We start from the raw sequence: 18711 nt of genomic DNA, 5'->3' as shown, positions 1-18711 counted from the left end.
CTCCTACCACTAATGATGCATTCTTAGTCATTGGGAATGTAGGGACTGCACAGGTTGGCTGGAGTGAGGAGCCGTTTGCAAACTCTCTTTCAAACTTCTGTTAAACTGTTCAATTTCCCTATTGGCTTGAGGGTAATATAGGAATGAATTTCTGTGTAAAATGTTCCTCTCTGCTAGAAAAGTTTCAAACTCCAGGGAAGTAAATTGACTACCATTATATGAAACCAGTTCTTTGGGGTTACCTTCCTTGCTAAATACTGAAGAGAGGAACTTAATTACTGTAGCAGAAAAGATTTGCGATGTAAATGCTACCTCAAGCCATTTACTGAAATAGTCTATTAAAGTGATGGCGTAATGGCAGTCACTTGGAGCAGTATCAAAAGGTCCTACAATGTCAATCGCCACTTTTTCCCATGCAGATTCAGGAAGAGGAACAGGCTGTAATGGAGGGGTATATGTCACTGCTGTCTTATCATGCATTCAACAAGTGACACAGGATTTTATGAGTGCTTCAGTTTGAGAGTCCATCCCTGGCCACCAATACAGATCCCATAGTCATTGTTTGGTTCTGACAATTCCTTGATGAGCATCATGTGCCAGGTGTATGAGTTTTGACTGTAATTCTTCTGGCACAAGTAGCCGGTGTGTACCTCGTAGCACACAGCCATTGAGCAAAAATAGTTCATCCTATACTCTAAAATAAGGCAGCAAAACTGGGTCAAGGTTTTTAGGGTTACTGGGCCATCTCTTTGTCAGAAAGTCCCTTAGCTTTTGTTGAATTGGACATGCTGAACAAGCATCTTGAAATTGTTCTTTTGTAACTGCAGTAAGAGTGCTTGTAATAAGTGCAACTACTACATCCTCATCCTCCGGTGGACCATCTGGTGAAGGCAAAGAAAGGCAAGAAAGGCAATCAGCTACCACATTTTGGTTTCCAGGCTTATATTCCAGTTCATAATTGGAAGAGAGTAGTCTTGCAGACCATCTAGCAATACGATATCCTGCTCTTCCCAATCATTTCATGGTGAGCAACGCCGTCAAAGGGCTGTGGTCTGTGCACAACTTGAACGTGCGGCCCCACAGGTAAGTTCTCCATTTTTCAGTAGCCCAGACACAAGCAAGTGCTTCTCTTTCAATTGTAGAATATTTCCTCTCAGCATTACTTAGTGTCCTTGAAGCAAATGCAACAGTCCTCTCTGTGTTGTCCTCGTGAAGTTGTATGAGGACAGCTCCAAGTCCATAATCAGAAGCATCAGTAGTTACAATTGTGGGCAATGCAGGAGTGAATAGTGCAAGTACTAGACTATGTACAATCAAGTCTTTCACCGTTTTGAAACTAGCTTGTGCATCCGTTGTCCACACTAAGGTTGAACTTCTCAGTAGTAATTCTCGTAATGGTTCAATGACAGAAGCATAATTGGGAATGAATTTTGCATACCAGGAGGTAAGACCCAAAAAGGAATGTAAGGTTTGCAAATCTGTTGGAGGAGGAGCATTTGAAATTGCCAAGATATGATCTGGATCAGGTTTTAGTCCAGCCTGTGAAATTGTATGCCCCAGAAAGGAGAGCTCAGTTTGTCTAAATTTGCATTTGGACCTATTTAGCTAGAGGCCTGCTTTGCTGATGCAGTTTAGTACAGACTGCAGGTTATTGTCATGCTCCTCAGAAGTATTTCCAAACACAATAATGTCATCCAGATAGCACTGAACTCCATATTGATTCTTCAGAATCAATGACATAATTTTTGGAAGGCACTTGGGGTATATGCAAGACCACATGGAACATGTTTAAAATTAAATAGTCCCTAATAAATGCTGTGAGGTCTCTGCTATCTTCATGCAACATAACCTGGTAGTATGCGGTCTGCAAATCAAGAGTAGAAAACATCTTTGCTCCACGGAGTTCTGCAAATACTTCTTCTGTATGAGGAAGAGGATAGCTGTCAATCACAATAGCTTTTTTGGCTCCCTTAAGTCCACACAAAGGCAAATGCCTCCACCCTTCTTCTGCATCACTACTATAGGTGAAACCCATTCCGAGGAGTCAATGACTTCAATAATGTCCTTTTGAACAAGTTTTCTAAGTTCTTCGGAAACAGCTTCCCTAACTGAAAATGGTAAGTGCCATAACTTCTGTCATACAGGCATCACATTATTCCACATTTTAACTTTATGCAGAAACCCATAAGCACAGCTGAGTTTCTCTTCAACCTGGTGTTGGGACCCAGCTGAAACTGGTGTGTGTACCGCAAGGGTGCTTTGCTGAGGAAGATCAATTTGTCCATTAACTACTCTGAGATTTAAAGCAGCCAAAAAATCTCTGCCAAGGATAAGAGTGCCTCTGTGGACAATTTAGAACTCTGCAGTTACACGGCAATCATCAAAAGTAACTATTGCTGGCAGGCAGCCATGTACTGGAATATGGTTTTTCAAATAGCACACCAAGTGAAGCTGAGGTTCAGTAAGACGCACATCTTTGAAGTAATGCAAAAGGATGGAATCAGGTAGTGTAGATACTGCTGAGCCAGTGTCCAACATTAGCTGAATAGAGTGTGATTTGCCTGAGGGTATGGCGGAACCGTTTACAGTGCACTTTATTTGTTCTGGAATATGTGCAGTAGTGCTTTTGTCCACACTCAGCACAGTAACATCTGGTATTGTAACTGCATGAACCTGTTGATTGAACTGGCTGCTGCGACATACTTTAGCAAAATGCCCAATCTTTTTGCAATGAGTGCACTGAGCTACATTTGCTGGACATCCTGTGTAACTTGCAAGGTGTTGTGGGGATCCACAGAGAAAGCATGCTTTTACTGTATTTTGAATGTGCTGATTTGGTGGTTTTTCATTAATTTTCCTCTTGTAATCATTTGTCTGCCATGATAATGAACTTTTCTGCAAAGGAGTCACAGCCTGGACTGTGCCTCCTGTATCCATGCTCATTATTTTGGCTTCAGCTGTAGCTGACTCAACCTGAGTAGCAATAGTTATTGTTTTTTCTAGTGTAAGTTGTGGTTCTAGAAGTAAGCATTCTCTTACACGAAGCATGGTTGTTTTCTCAATGAGCTGGTCTCTAAACATCTCATCTGCCATATTCCCAAAGTCACAAGTTACAATCAGACTCCTCAGGGAAGCAATATACTGCATTATAGTCTCCACAGTTTTCTGCTCACGCTGGTGAAATCTGTAGCAATTAGCTACAACATTCACTTTTGGCACAAAAAAAGTTCTTTAATGCAGTGAGTGCAGTCTCATATTTATCATCTGCAAGGGGAAAAGTGTAAAATATATGCTGCCCTTCTGCTCCAAGGCAGTGGATTAGCAGAGCATGCTTTCTTACTTCAGAAATCTCTGTTGCAGTGATTGCAAGCAGATAAGTCTCAAACATATGGATCCAGGCAGTAAAAGCAACTGGAGGCTCACCTGGGCTTTGCAGAAAGGGTGCAGGTGGGTCAGAGGCAGAAGATCCATCCTTGTCACCAAAATGTTGTAGCAACCAGGCAAGGTACTAACAAACTTCAACAGGACTTTATTTTTAAAATGGAAAACTCTTTACCAAGCTGCTGCTGCACCCTCGGTAGCTCTCAGTCCACCTCCTCAATTCCCCCCCACCTTCGTATTTCCTGTCCTTTCAGACTCCCAACAGCCAGTGCTCCCAGTTCTAATAATTACAAGCAGAATCTAAACACCACACATATGCTAGGAGAAAATGAGGGACTGAAAGTTGCTCAAAGATCAGAGTGAACCGGCACAATCAGACTGAAACAGGCACAATACACAAAAACTTAGTCACCACTAAATCACCAAAAGTGAATTCCAGTGAAGTGGCATATCATCCCACTTGAAGGAACAGCCATTGCCATTTGGTTTTATTGAGCTTAAAAACAGATTTCCTTTGGAATGCCTCAGTTAAGAGGAAATTTGAATTAGGCACATCTCAATTAAGTAATGTAGACTCCAATTATCAGTATATTAGCAATATGGTGTAGAAAAAGAGATTCAAAGTGGGGTCTCCATTGATACTCCCAAGCACTGATTAGCTCAGCCGCTAGAACTCCCTATATCCCCACCCAAGACCCGATGGTGTTTGAAATGCTACTGCATTCTATCTCCCATCCTCTGTTTCCACAAGCTCTGCTGTCAGTTTCTCTTCTCCCTTCTGGTTGGGAAGTCATCCCACTCATACAGCTTTCCTCTATGAGACAGGGTAGAGGAGAAAGCCTTTCTCGGTTCACCTTTGCAGGGCTGCAGGGTCATTGTTTTCACCCTCCTTGCCCCCTCCCCACCACTTTGCCTCTAGGCATGAAGAGAAGCTCACTTCTGAATTTTCCACAGGAAGAACTGTCTGCTGGCACCTACACCCCCAAAGCCTAGAGAGAAGAAAAGAACCACACAGGAATTTACTGTCAGCATAGACCTAAGAGCTATCTCCCTAGCCACTAATGGCAACCTTTCCAGATTACTGTACCCCTTTCAGGAGTCTGATTTGTCTTGCATACCCCAAGTTTAATCTTACTTAAAAACTACATGCTTACAAAATCAGACATGAAAATACAAAATATGTCAGCACACCATTACTGAAAAAAAATGCCTACTGTCTCATTTTTATCATATAATTATGAAATAAATCAATTGGAATATAAATATTGTACTAACATTTCAGTGTATAGTATATAGAGCAATATAAACAAGTCACTGTCTGTATGACATTTTAATTTGCATTGACTTCTCTAGTGCTTTTTATGTTGCCTGTTGTAAATCTAGGCAAATATCTAGATGAGTTGATGTAACCCTGGAAGACCTCTGTGTACCCCAACGGGTTCACGTACTCCTGGTTGAGAACCACTGACTCATGGGGATGACAGAGAGAATGACCCATACCACTGCTTAGAGTTTCCAGTGTTGGTCTTTCTTTTCAACTAAATTTGAATATGCCCTGAACACAGGACCCATCATCAATCTAGATACAACATCCCAGGCACAACACTAAACGGTAGCCTTGAAAAAAATCACTTCAGTCTTATTCATATTTTGATATCTTGTTCTAGGAAACATGGGTAACTGGAGGGATAGTAAACCACCATCCCTTGGTGAACAGCTTAAAGAAATGCTACCTAATGGAGGAGAAAGAATATTCCACAAGACAGAACTGGAGGAGAACTTGTGTGGCAGTAAGGTGTACTCTGTACATATGGAATTAGTCTTGTACCAACATACTTGGGCACTGACTCTCTTGTCTTATGTATCAAAGAAACATATGACCATTTTCCTTTTGCCTCTGAATTGCTTTAGTGACTTTGTCTCTTATCCCCAATTCCTTTGCTATTTGCAAGAATGATTCTGTAACTTCACTTCAAAAAGTTCTCTTGGTCTGTTGTAGATTGCTTCTAAACCAAAGTAGAACTCTGATATATTTGTACCAAAGCTTCTTTTTCAATGTGAAGTAAAATCTTTTGGCCCCATTAGGGCTTTGAACTAATATTTCTTGTATTTGCATACTGTGTTAATGTTTTTGAACATCAATAAAATATTGAAGAAGGGGGGGGAAATCACTTTTGATGATGCAAAATAGAGAGAGAGATCGAGAGATCTGGAGGTGGAATCACTTGTGTACTAAAAGCAGTTTCAGTTTGTGCTATGGAATGTTTGCACGAGTCAAGTCAGCTGTAACCTAATCATAGATTTTTCTACAACTATACTGTCAATGTGCTGTATCAATTAAAAGTGACTGTTTGCATGTTTCAATACCACAACATTGAGTTTGCAAGTTTTTGAATATGGAAGAGTTGCCTGTTTGTCACGCAACAAAGGAAAGTCATTATGTGATTAAGATTTTTACCTTAGTCCCAGCTAACCCCGGTGATCTCCTCAGCACTGCACATAAAGCTCATTCATTGTAAGCACCACTGTGGATTACATCAAAGACTAAACAAATATTCTGTTTAGGGAAAGGAAGCACCCATGCTTTAATGTGCTTGCTCTTTACATGAATCATTCTGCAACCCTGGCAGCACTGACAGCTGCCCCAAGCAAGTGTACGTGACACCCCTACACACATTCTCCCCCCACAACCTTATCGGGAAGCAGAACAGGCACTGTTGCAAGATACACCTGCCTACCCTTCTTAATGAAAAGACTCACAGGCATTTGAATGCTCTGAGGATTAGCCAGTCTCATTACAAAATGTCGTTCTATTAGTGACTAATACAAAGCATTTTCGGGGGGGCTGTCTAGTTTCTTTACTACATTGCTTCTCCCAATGTTATTGTACAAATTTATCTTTGTTTCATAAACATAATTGCTTTAAACATATGAGTCATGATACACAGTGAAATGATACGAGAAATAACAGCCTGTAGGACCTAGGACAGTAATCCTCACATGTATTAAGCTCACAAAGGAAGAGAAGAATGGATTCACTAAAGCCTCTGTCCTAAAAATAACATTTTTTTCCTTCATGTGGTGCCTGATCCCTCAATTGACAGTGAAATCAAAGAGACTTGAGGATAATCATTACCTTCCAGGATCAGGCCCCACGTGACTCTTTAAACCAGTATAGATAATCGCAACCAGGCAATGAACTGTGAACATCTTAATTCAAAATAATAGCAAAGTCTCACTTGCTGTAAACTAATCCCTCCTTTCTTAGGCAGAATGCTAATACTGTACCTTGCACACTTTACACCTTCACTCCTGTAAAGAGCTCTCTTAAAATATTTAGTGCCATTGTTACAGACCTCTAACACAAATCATTTCCTTCCATTGACATAGTTATTGCAAAAAGATATATGAAACTTCTAAAATTGTAGTTGAACTATAGTGCCACATTCCTTCTTATTTACAAGATTCACTTATAATTGAAATTCATTTTCCAGACACCAATCATGCCAAAATTCTGAGAACCTGCATATTGATCTCACAAAAAGTATGAAATCCAATCATGTCCACTTGCATAGAATGCTACCAATGCTATTCTGCTACTGAAACTTCTCTCAGGCTAGAGTGAAGTTGTAACATAGTGATCCTCGATTTTGGCACATGTCTACTTAGCAAATTTTTATTTCAGTCATGTGTTGTGCCCGGAGGTCTCAAAGGTCACATCAAACACACCTTCCAATTCATTCAGCACGTACACTCTATTACAACATTGCACCTTGCATTATACTCAGATGTAGCCTTTGTGTTACACATTAGCCTTTTCATTTTTTTCCAAACTCGAGTGCCTAAAGTTGGCACCCAAATCTATGCTTATGGTCTGATCTAACTCCTGTAAACTTCAGTGGGAATTGGATTAGCGACATAAGCAGCTACATTCTAAGAGTCACAGTCTGGCCCTGGTACCTCCTTTGCTCAGGGACAGAAACCAGAAATAATTTGTTCCAGCGCTGTACCTGCCACAAATTCCTTCCCCCTACACAGTGACTCAGCTGTACTGGCCGACACATTGTGGGCTGGAGCACATGGGTGTAGTGGGGGGAGGGGGATGGTAGATGGACATTGCTCCCCAAAACAGGGGGGGAAGGAGAGGGGGTGTCACATAGGGCCATGTACCACTTCCTCCCACCCCCCATTTCTGCAGGGCTTGCTCCACTTGGCTTGCCCAGGATGGGGGCTCTGCCCTTCCCACACTGTGCCTCCCCCCCACCTCTGATACATTTCAGCTCCTGGGGAACAGAGGGGGTGGGACAGAGCAGCTTTTCCCCTGTGCCTGGGCCACTGCCTTGGCAGCTGGACACCGCCTCCTGGGTCCTAGTGCCCACCTCTTTCCTGTAAAATGATGAGTGCCCATGTGGGGGCAGGGCAGGGGGAGCTGGTGGAAGGGGGTGAGGGGAAGAGGCAGTGGATAGGGCAGGGGAAAGAGAAGGGGATGGGGTGGGATGGGATGGGGAAGGAGACAGTGGTGAGAGGAAGGGAGAGGGGATAGGGAAGAGAAGAGGATATGGGAATGGGTGAGGGGAAGCAGGAGCCCGGCATGTGGCATCCTCTGACCGTGGCAGCAGCAACCCCAGCAGTACCAGAGCACTGACATCCCTGCAGCAGCCAGTGTCAGAGCGGCCACCAGCAGCAGCTGGGGCTCCCCTGATAAGTTGACCCCTCCCCAACCTCCCCCCAGCACAGGGAGCCCAGGTACCATTCCAGGTGGGGGAGAGAGCCAGTGAGTCAAGGGAACTGGCATCTCCATGCACGTGTGTGTACATGCATGTGTGCATGCACTTTGGACCCCCAAAATGTAGCAGTCAAACTATGCCTCACCACTCCCCACACACCTGTACAGAAAGAAGGATAGCTTCCTCTGCAGATGCTGCTCTACCCTTCCCCACACTGTTTCCTCCAATATTGGTAACCAGTCCAAGTGAACAAGGGGGTGCCTTTCATGCTCTTTGGTAGTATTTTGTAGCAAAATATGCACTAAATATAGTGTTTAGTCAAGCCTAGTAGCTGAAAATTATGCTGAATATTATCTCTGTTTTTTTAGATGTCAATATGTATATTATACCTGGAAAAGACACAGAGAAGAGCAACTAAAAATATTAAGGGTATGAAACAAGATCCATATTACTACTGGGGGAATTCTGGGCCACTGCGCATGTGCAGAAACATGTCCCCTGCAGATTTTCTTTGCTTCCCCACAGAAAAATGGTGTGTATGTGTGGCGGGGGTCTAGGGATGACCCAGTCACCCGGGGATGTTAGTCATGGCTGGAGTGGGGAGGGGAGGAGAAGGAGGAGAATGGAGACAGAGTTCCCCCTCTGCCTCCCCTGCATGGAGCAGCAGGGTTTGGGTCAGATCAACCCCCAGAATGCTCCCCCAGCTTCAGGAAAATCTGCACTGTGGGGGGTCCTTGGTGGAGGGGTTTTGGGGAGGGGTTGGGTGCAGAGGGGGTCCGGTGCAGGGGTTGGGCAGACAGGGGGAGCAGCTGCCGATACAGGGATCCCTTCTCCCTTTTCCCACTCCTCAGCCATGAGGGGAGGGATCACTATATGGGGAGCTGCTCTCACCGTTCACCCAAACCCCATCTGGACACCCCCCCCGCACAGAATCCCCCTGCCAAGCCTCACCGTCACAGCACCTGGACACCCCACTAAGCTGCCCACACCCAGGTTGCACAACATGGAAGCCTGATACTCTTGAGGAAATTCTGCAGAAAGATTAAAATTTTAAAATTTTAAAATTCTGAAAAATTCCACATATTTTATTTGTCAAAATAACACAGTAACACAACAATATAATCACACCATTTTCAATTAGTTTGGTATTTTATTTCAGAATACTTGTCAGCAAATAATTGAAAATGGTGTGATTAAATTGTGTTATTTTGACAAATAAAATATGCAGAATTTTTCAGAATTTTAAAATATTGTGCACAAAATTTAATTTTTTGGTGCAGAACTCTCTCAAGAGTCAATATGAAGAGAGATTAAAAAGACGGACTGTTTCATCTTAAAAAAGAGACAACTAAGGGGCAATATGACAGAGGCCTATAAAGTCATGAATGATGTGGAGAAAAGTGAATAGGGAAGACTTATTTAACCCTTCAGATAAAACAAGAACCAGGGGTCACCCAATAAAATGAATATACAGCAAGTTTAAAATAAACATAAGGAAGTACTTCTTCACAGAATGCATAGTCAACTTGGGGAGTTTATTGCAGGAGGTGTTGTGAAGATCAGATTACTGAGTTCAAAAAAGAAATAGATAAATTTATGGAGGATAGGTCCATCAATGGCTTTTAGTCAAAATGGTCAGGGATGCAACCCCATACTCTGGTTGTCCTTAAGCCTCTGATTGCCAGAAGCTGGGATTGGACAACAAGGATGTTTTGCTCAATACTTGCCCTGTTCTGTTCATTCCCTCTGAAGCATTTGGCACTGGCCACTGTGGGAAGACAGGCTACTGGACTAGATGGGCCATTGGTCTGACCCAGTATGTCCATTCATATGTTCTTATGGTGGAGGAGTTTATCATTTCACTCAAAATTATGCAGTGAATTGGCTCCTCATCATTTTATTTGTTGGAAAACCCCCAAAGCTGGAGTTCCTTAGAAAGGGCTTTGTCATTGTGTATCTACTCCAGTTTACAGCAAGTCACACTCAATACAAGGGACTGAAACTTTTAAGACAATTAAATCAAAGTTCTACCATGATGTCCTGCCCCTTTAAGAGTTTGAGCGCTCCCCTGTTCCCCAGTGCAAAGCGTCAATGTCATGTTGTTTTCAGTGTTGGGGCCTGAACAATAAAGCAAGCACAGAAGACAGCTGTGTTTCTGTCAGCTCCCTCTGCGTCTGAGTCTATTTCCTTCTCTGCTGGGTCCAAATATAACATTTGGTGATACAGGATTTCTACCCAACCAGTGATCAGTGCTGCCTCTCCCAGAAATGTTCAGAATGACTTCTACAACAGCTACGAAAACCAACTTTTCATACCTTGTTTAGCCAATCTGGTTTACTGTTACGGTTGGTGAATAACAACAGACCTCGCTTTTGTTCTAAAGAACTCCAGAGGTTCCTAGTTTCAAATGAAATTCAGCACAGACAGTCTGCTCCACACCATCCTTCTACAAACAGACTACTGGAATGCTTTGAACAAATACTTAAGCATGCCTTAAAAGCTGACAACTCTATTTTGAGGCATCAGCAGAAATGGGATGAATTCTTGCTTGTTGACAGGAACACACCCTATATTCCTACCAAGCCAACACTTGCAACTCTTTTCTTGAAGTAGTCTTTGCATACCTGTTGGGACTTGCTACATCTTGATATTGCCTCATGTGTAGTCAAATCCCAAGCTATGCAAATTGATTGATCAAGTGAGTCATCATTCTTTTTCAGTAGGAGACTTAGTGTGGACTTGCAACTACAATTGTGGAGTAAAATGGGAAAGCCGCTGGTGGGCCGGGATGGTTTGTTTACTTGCCGCGTCCGCAGGTTTGGCAAGCGCAGCTCCCACTAGCCGCGGTTCTCCGTTCCAGGCCAATGGGAGCTGTGGGAAGCCGCATGCCAAAGGTTGCCGATCTCTGTTATATAGTGTTTTATGTTTGACATGTAAATGATGATGTACATATGTCTGGAAAATTTTTAAGGTAGGGTGTAGGAATGGGATGTCCCATCCCTTTAATGTTTGACAAATGTCCCCCGACCCCAGTGCAAGCCTCACTTTAGTGTGGTTTTCAGTTGTGCTGCCTGAAAAATAAAGTGAGCACAGCAGATAGCTGTGTTTCAATCAGCTCCCTCTGTGTCCCTATTGCCTTCTCTGCTGGGTCCAAATATAACACCTACCTCACATCTATGATAACAGAGGTTAGACTGCTGCTAATTCAATTAGGTTTGATATGAAAAGTCATTTACTTTTGCTTTTGCCTAATAAGATCCTCTTGTGAACATAAACCACAATTTTAAATTATTTTTGTTAAAAACATTTTTACTTTTTCCTTCAAAAAATAGTTAGTTCAAAGGAAGAACACACTTGTTCTGCTATCTTGAGAAGGAATGCATTGCATGCTAGAGGAAAATGCAATGTACGATGCAGTGCGGGGCCAATTCTTTTCACTTACAAAGCTGTCATCCACTGATTAGCTGTCTACATAAAGTTATGTTTTGACTTAGGCTCTGAGAAAATGAAAGAGAAATAGCAGCTATATTTTGTGAGCCAAAACCAGTGAAGCATCAAATCATATGACACCCTCATAAAAATACAAAACTTCTAAAAGATCAAACGCTGTGCCAATCTTGCTTTTCAGCACAGGTATGTCACCTAAGGAAGCCCACAAGAGTACAATCTTCACCTTTTAACAAGAAAAAGTTAAGTATGTGTACCATTTTCTATTCTCATTACAATCATGCCTATTCATGAGAAGAAATTCTTTTTTTTTTTAAGCTATCTGTGGTATTGGTACAAGGAATCCGAACTGTTACACCCAATGGTCTTTGGAATAGATAGTCATATTGTATGCTGGACTGATTTAACCTTGTCAACATCTTATAATTTTAGAGCCCTGCGCGGACACAAATTTATATCCACGGATGTGGATATCCACAGATAGAAGTCGTTATCCGCTGAACTGCAGTGCTTTCCTGGGAAATGCAGCGGCAAAAAGAACACAACATGGGGCTGCCTCTCCCAGGAGTCAGTGCCCCATGCCGGCAGCTCCTACGGTGTGGCTGCACCAACCCCAGGCCTGTCACCTGGGGCAGCTGTATGGAGACACAGTCAGGCAGACAGCTGCGTGGAAGGGACGGGGGTGGGGAGCAGTACAGATGCACGGGAGGAGCTGCCGGCACAGGGCGCTGGCTCCCGGGAGCAGTGGCCCCACATTCTGCTCCTTTCACTGTGGCAGTTCCCAGGAGAGCCCTGAGGTTCAGTGGTTATCGATTTCTATCCATGGATATCTGCATCCGCAGATATAAATTTGTATCCGCGCAGGGCTATAATAATTTTGACCAGCCTAGCATTCCACTCTTTCTCTCAACCTAGGAGCTGAACCCACATGTGGTGAGAGATAAATTACATTCTAAAAGAACACTGAAAAGGTCAGCATTGTATAGTTTTCTACTGTCTTTCCAACTTGTCTGAGGAATTGAAACCCTATTCCTGTGCCACAGATGGCAAAAATAATGCAGAATGATGGCATGGTTTGAAAATCCATTCTTGTTACAGTTCCATGAAAGACTTTGTGTGTGAATGAGCGTGTGTGCACGGACACATACACACTGTGCATCTGACCTTGCACAAAAAAGTGGAAATTTTCACCTAGAAGCTCAGACTACAAGTACCACTCCACTGATGTAGTTCTGTGGGCCAGGATGGAAGTCACCACCACTGTGATGTGCAAACAAAGTTTGACGTGCTATCCACTACTAAGCTGCAGAGCAGGTACTACTACTATGTCTATATAGCACTTTTCATCAGTAGATCTCAAAGTACTTTACAAAGGAGGTCAGGATCATTATCCCCATTTTACTGATGGGGAAACTGAGGCACAGAGCAGTGACATGGCCTGCCCAAGGTCACTAAATACTCCCTCTACCAGTAATATAAGCCTCAAGCACAGAACCCTTAGCAAATCTTCACCATCCAATGCTTCCTTAAAGGACACAAAATCCTTTGCCTCATCCCCCTCCCCACAAAAATCTCTAAACCTATTGTACATCGTTAATAATGTAACATCATAAGTAGGGTATCAGATAACTGCAAGCAAAGTTGGTTCAGTTTGTTGGGGGAAAAATCACTTTAATTTCCTCTTGTGTCACAGCACAGGAGTTTATTTTAAAGTGAGTGATATACAATTGAACCCTGACTTCTCAAACCATGCAGGCTACTCCTATACCAGTGTGGCCAAGAATTAGGGGTTGGGTCTTGAGCAAGGGAAGAGAAAAACAGAGCTAGGGAGGGCAAGCTGTGCAACATTTCCAGGTTGAATTTAGAATATCCACAAGGATAAAATCTCCCATTTTGTAGAAACTTTATATCAGAAAATTCATCCAAATACTAGCCGTTTACAGAATACTAGATTTTACTGCATTTTCACAGGTTTACCTGAAGGCAAAAATCATTGTCTTTCTACAAAGCTCTGTTTTTATATTAACACTGCACACCACAGAGAAAATCTCTAATCCTGCAAACACCAGAGCTAGAAAAGGTTTTTAGGTTGGTACATGCCGAGGAATGAAATGCAAACAACACAGGAATGGATTTTTAAAGTGGAAAGCTGCAACTGTATTAACTTTTAATTTCAAAGCTAACCCCATCTCCTCTGTGCTAGGGGAAATGAGGGTACACATGAAGGTCTCCCCTTTTTCCTTCCCGCCTAATAAGATCTCCAGCTACTATCCATGTCTTATGTTACCTCTGGGAGCTGGCTCCTTTGAGCCTCTCACCAGTACTGGACACAGCCACAAGTTGCAACAGAACTACAAACTCAATAAATGTACAGCCTCTAAATTCTTGTGCTTACTCCTTATTAACCTAGAACCTGGCCTGCAGGATGCTGTGAGGAAGGAGAAAAACCCCCAAACACTCTGCCTATCTTGCCCTGAGGAAAAAATGCTTTCCTGATCCTGAAAACTGGAGATCGGTCAGAACTACAGCATCTTGGAAACGCAACTTGATACCTCCATTATAGGGCAGGGAGAGCAAGGCAGCAATCCCAGAAGAATTGCTGCTGCATGCCCTGAAGGATTCATATAAACAAGTGGGGACCATGATAGACAATAAACTCCCCATTTCTCCCTTTTCCCCACAGCCTAACCAAAGGGCAGCAGGGAGAGGCAGAGAAATCCTGCCTCTTCCCCTACATCGTACAACCATAGAAATGTAGGTCTGGAAGTGACCTTGAGAAGTCATCAAGTCCAGTCCCCTGTGCTGAGGAAGGACCCAGTACACTTAGAGCATCCCTAACATCCCTTCCTGACCAGATATAATCTACATATTCATTCTGTGGGAGGAATGAGGGAGGGAGGAGGAAGACTCCAGAGCAGCTGAGCCTGCCTCTCCCTTTCCATTTCCTCTCAGATCTATAAGGGTTGTCTATCCTCTACCAGCTCTATCAAGCAACACCCTCTCTGCAGACTGGGAAGGGGGATAGCAATGTGTAACTCTACAAAATTCCCTAGATATGCTTAGAAGACATTAAAACCCCACCAATTCATACACACATGTACACAGGGCTATTACAAAAATCCTGAACCATATTCTGCAAATTACACAGGAGAGTCATATCTTCCAAAAACACAGAAGAAAAAACAAGTCAGATCTGTCTATCCTTCATTTGGTGATGAAACCAGGGGAGTAGTAGGTCAGAATCAGTGGATCCAGGCCCTAATGCGGAAAGGAGCCAGCGAGCAACCAGCAATATGGTACACATTGAATGGCTACTGAGCAACCATTTAATGTAGGAGACAGGAAGAACAAGGTACACTTTTCACCTCTTGAGGTGAGATCACAACATGACCCCAGGGGAGGGACAGGGCAAGCAGAAGATAGAACTGTAACTGTAACTCAGCTGATGTAATTGCCAGATGTCCTCGCTGAGGAACACCCCCCCTCCCGACCCAATCCAGGGTTCAAATTTTGGTAAATCCAGGTCCAACTTAGTCATAGCCTATCCCTGACTAAACATTAGCTTATCTAATTATAACCTTTAACCTCTTGTTATACACATAATGGCATTCTGACTGCAGTATAAGGAATTTAAATTCCATTACATACAGAAGAATCCTTGAGAGCAGTGGACCACTTATGTCTTCAAGCTTAGTCAAAGACCTTACGCTCTATGTTAGTAACACAAGTGAGTGGATGGTTTTTTTTCCTCATTTTTATATTAAAAAGTTTATTACAAACAGAATAGCAGTGAATCTGCAATGTGTATCATTATGTTTCTTGATTCTTTCTTGTCAAGGGAATCTAATCCTCTAGATCCCTCCCTACTTTTGCAACATTACTCAAATGTACCCTAGTAGCAGAGGCAAGAAAGTAGCCTCTTCTGCTTTCCTTTTCACTTGCCTACAGCTTCCTCTGTAGACCCCAACAAGAAGTTACAGCTCAAGGTACTAAGGAAGGCAGTATGGCCTGTGGCAAAGAGAACTTTGCAAAAGGTGAATATGACATCAAACTCTTCCCACCTCCACTGGTACACATTGTCCATGCTTCTTCCATCAAGAAGCTTAACAGGGGTAACAAAAGTTCTATATTAAAACTGCCCTCTTTTGCTTCCACCCTGCCCACTTCCCTCATAGTTTATTTTAAAATACAATCCTTATTGTACCTTATCTACCCATTACCTTTTGAAATAGCAAAATTAAATTCTCTCTTTATACCTAGGTAGCTAAGTGTGGAGATTTTTAAAAAACGCATTCCACTGAGCTAAAGAATGCATGAATATTTATAATTAAATGCTATTTTATTTTTAAATCAGATATTAATTATATATATGATTCATGTGCTGCATGCCGCATATTCCATGGGGAGGACCTTCTGTGAAGAAGCACAATCAAGTGGATATCCGGATAGAATAAGATCTGTTTAATAGAGGGAACACAAAACAGATCAACAGCCCGAAGAGCTTTTCAGGTAGAGATGAAAGTCACAAGTGTATGTGTGAATTAAAAAGAAGAGATTTATTTATTTCTGTCTTTTTACACCTGGACTGAATGCTAAGAGTCATCTGTCAAAACTGCACGCAAGGCAATAAAGAGCAGATATTTTGTTTATCTGACTAAATTAAAGGACTTGGTCAGGATTTCAGCAGAGATGAGAGCAATTTAGTGATTTCCTAACAATCCTGCCTGTCAGTTGCCCTTTCAGAAAACCCTCCAGCAGGCTTTTAATGGGCTTGCTCTGAGGGCAAACCACAAGGATAATGCATAAACAAACACACCATTCCTCTCAATATTTGCAGAGTGACCATTAATGTTTTCCCTTCAAACTAGACAGATGTTATGGCTCAGAAGGAGCACCAGTTAACTGGAGTCGCTACAAACTGGTTCTGATCAGGCCTATCCCAGGGAGGGAAGAATTGATTCCGAGTACAAAATAAGAATAACTGCCAGTTTTGAAGGGCAACATTGCTAATAAAAAGCATCATTGGGGATATATACAAAAATAAATGAATCTCTAAGGGGCAGCTACAAGGCCCATAGAGGTCAATGGGATTTCTTCTATGGACTTGAATGGTCTTTGGATCAGGCCCTTAGTGAGTGAGGTCCTAAAAGAAGGATGAATGGAGTGGTGATTAAAAAGCAATAGGCAACCTGGGCTCTAGTCCTGACTGCTATAAATTAGCAGTCTCTGAGCAAGTCATTTAAGCTTGGTGTCTCACCCCCTGTAAAATAGGAATAATAATTAGAGCTATGCAAATAACTGTTTTATTCATTTGCTGGTAATTCAAAATATATTTTTGAGTCATTCTGAAAGGAAATTTTTTCAATTTTTTTGACTAATAAAAAGTCTTTAAAAATCACTTAGGGTCAAACAAAACAAAAACAAACATTTCATTTCAAAAATGTCAAAAAAAACCCACAACATTTTGACTTTTCCAAATTTTGAGAGGGAGAGGTGGGGCTTTGTCTGAAAATATTCCCCAAAACTGACATGAATTTGCAAATAATTCAGTGTCCCTGAAGAAGTTACTCACCCTGTGTCATGATGATGGTTCTTTGAGATGTATGTCCCTATGGGTGCTCCACTCTAGGTGTATCTATATCCCCAAGGTGCTGATCAGAGAACTTTGGTAGCAGTGTCAGATGGGCCTGTGCATGCAAGGCGTCTCGCCTGCCACGAGGCTAGCCAGCATGCTCGGGCAATCCCCCCTCTATTCCTTCTCTACCGCAGAGTCAGTTACTAGAACTCAGAAGTAGAGGGGAGGAGTATGAGTCATGGAACACCCACAGGGACACACATCTCAAAGAACCATCGTTACTGCACAAGATGAGTATATTCTTTTTCTTTGAGTAGTGTCCCTGTGGGTGCTCCACTGTAGGTGACTCCCGAGCAGTGCCCACTACTGGAGGCTGGGATTTCAGAGTCGAGTCTGATACAGATGATAGTACTGTGGCATCAAATTTGGAGTCTACAGCCAGATCCCTGAGGATGGCTGAAATCGCTGCACCTTTTGATCTATCTGCAACAGAGAGAAAAAGTCTCGGAGTTTTTCTAAAAGCTCTTGTTCTGTCCAAATAGAAGGCCAGGGTCCTCCTGACATTGAGTGTATGGAGGTTGGCTCCCCTGTTACCCTGATGAGGTTTAGGATAAAAAGTTAGAAGCTGAATAAGCTGGTTCATATGAAAAGTTGAAGTTCCCTTGGGAGTGAACTTTGGATATAACCGAACAATGACCTTGTCAGGGAAGAACACACTGAAGGGGCGATGTTCCATCAGCACCACTGCCTCCCCTATCCTTCTTGCTGAGGTAATGGTGATCAGGATCATCATCTTCATTGAAAGGGAATTAACAAACAAGTGGCCATGGGTTTAAATGGCAGTCCAGTCAGTCCTTTCAACACAAGACTGAGATCCCACTGGGGAGTGGGAAGTCTAGGTTGCGGGGATTCCTTATGCCTTTGAGCAACCTCTTCATAGTTGGATGAGAAAAGATAGAGTGTCCTTATACCTCTTGGTGGAAGGGGCATTTGCTGCTAGGTGCACGTTTAATGAGCTGAGAGACCTGATATCTTGAGAGTCAACAGGTAATCCAGGACTATTGGTAGGGTGGCCATGTTCAGGATGACACTTTTGGGCTGATGTGCAAAAAGTGATCTGTACACTTTTAGGGTACAGATGTGGGGACCTGCATGAAAAACCTTCTAAGCTTATCTTTACCAACTTAGGTCAAAACTTCCCCAAGGTACAAAATATTCCACCCGTTGTTCTTGGACTGGCCGCTACCACCACCAAACTAATACTGGTTACTGGGGAAGAGCTGTTTGGACGCGTCCTTCCCCCCAAAATACTTCCCAAAACCTTGCACCCCACTTCCTGGACAAGGTTTGGTAAAAAGTCTCACCAATTTGCCTATGTGACTACTGACCCAGACCCTTGGATCTTAAGAACAATGAACAATCCTCCCAACACTTGCACCCCCCCTTTCCTGGGAAATGTTGGATAAAAAGCCTCATCAATTTGCATAGGTGACCACAGACCCAAACCCTTGGATCTGAGAACAATGAAAAAGCATTCAGTTTTCTTACAAGAAGACTTTTAATAAAAATCGAAGTAAATAG

This window comes from Lepidochelys olivacea, assembly GCF_965140295.1.
Source record: "Lepidochelys olivacea isolate rLepOli2 genome assembly, chromosome: 3".
Taxonomy (NCBI): Eukaryota; Metazoa; Chordata; order Testudines; family Cheloniidae; genus Lepidochelys; species Lepidochelys olivacea.
Note: the sequence above shows the minus strand (reverse complement) of the source record.